The 1196-nt window shown below is 47.2% G+C and overlaps 1 pseudogene; it reads left to right on the top strand.

Annotated features, from left to right (window-relative positions):
* The first annotated feature begins 270 nt into the window (after positions 1–270).
* Positions 271–368, top strand: LOC119820065 (annotated as a pseudogene).
* Positions 369–1196: the final 828 nt, after the last annotated feature.

Genomic DNA, 1196 nt, shown 5'->3' with positions numbered 1-1196 from the left:
GAAAGAAGAAGAAGAAGAAGAAGAAGAAGAAGAAGAAGAAGAAGAAGAAGAAGAAGAAGAAGAAGAAGAAGAAGAAGAAGAAGAAGAGGAGGAGGAGGAGGAGCGGGCAGCAATGACTCCAGCAAACACTGGAACTCTCCAGACTGGGTTAGAAGTCTACCCCAGGTAGAAGGGGTCTGGGCTGAGCAGACAGCTTAGTAGGTAGTGCGATTGGTTAGCAACCGTGAGAACCTGAGGTTGATCCCAGAATCCACGTTAAAAAAAACCCTAGTGCTCACTTCAGCAGCACATACACTAACATTAGAATGATACAGAGATAAGCATGTTCCCTGCACAAGGATGACACTCAAAAAGCATCCCATGGTTTTACAAGAGAACCCACAGAAACAACTAACATGGGCTCGTAGGAGCTCATAAACTCTGGACTGACAGCTAGGGAGTCTTCAAGGGACCTGCCTCTATGTATGTGTGTGGAGCTTGGTCTACTTGTGGGACTCCTGGCAGTGGGAGCAGGGCCTGTCCCTAACGCTTTGGCTGGCTTTTGGGAACCTGTTCTTAATGGTGGGTTGTCTTGAGCAGCCTTACTGCAGGGAGAGAAGCTTAGTCCTACCTCAGTTTCATATGCCCTGCTTTATTGACATCCATGGGAGGCCTGTCCCCTTCTGAACAGAAACAGAGGACAGAGAGAACATGTGGGGGTCAGGGGGAGGGAATGGGAGGAGAGGAGGGAAGAGAAACCGCCATCAGATGTAAAATAAATGAAATAATTAATTCATAAAAATATAAAAAATCCTAGGCATGGGGGTTTGTACATGTAATCCCTGTGTTGAGAAAGCAGACGCAGGTAGACCTGTGAGGTCACTAGACACCCACTTAGCAGACTGTCTTAATATGAGTCACTATTGCTGTTATAGAACACCAGGGCCAAAAGCAACTTGGAGAGGGAAGAGTTTCTTTCAGTTTGCAACTCTCGGCTCACACTCCATTACTGGGGGAAGTTGGGCAGAGGCCATGGAGGAATGCTGCTTACAGGCTTGGTCCTCACTTTCACCCAGTTTCCTTTCATATACAACCCAGAACCACATGACCAGCTGTATTGTTACCCACAAAGGCCTGGGCTCTCCATCATCATCATCATTAACCAAGAAAATGCCCCAGGCCAATCTGAGGGAGGCATTTTCTCAATTACGATTCCC

This window comes from Arvicola amphibius, chromosome 7 (assembly GCF_903992535.2).
Source record: "Arvicola amphibius chromosome 7, mArvAmp1.2, whole genome shotgun sequence".
NCBI classification, from domain to species: domain Eukaryota; kingdom Metazoa; phylum Chordata; class Mammalia; order Rodentia; family Cricetidae; genus Arvicola; species Arvicola amphibius.
This window is presented reverse-complemented; position numbering and strand designations above follow the sequence as displayed.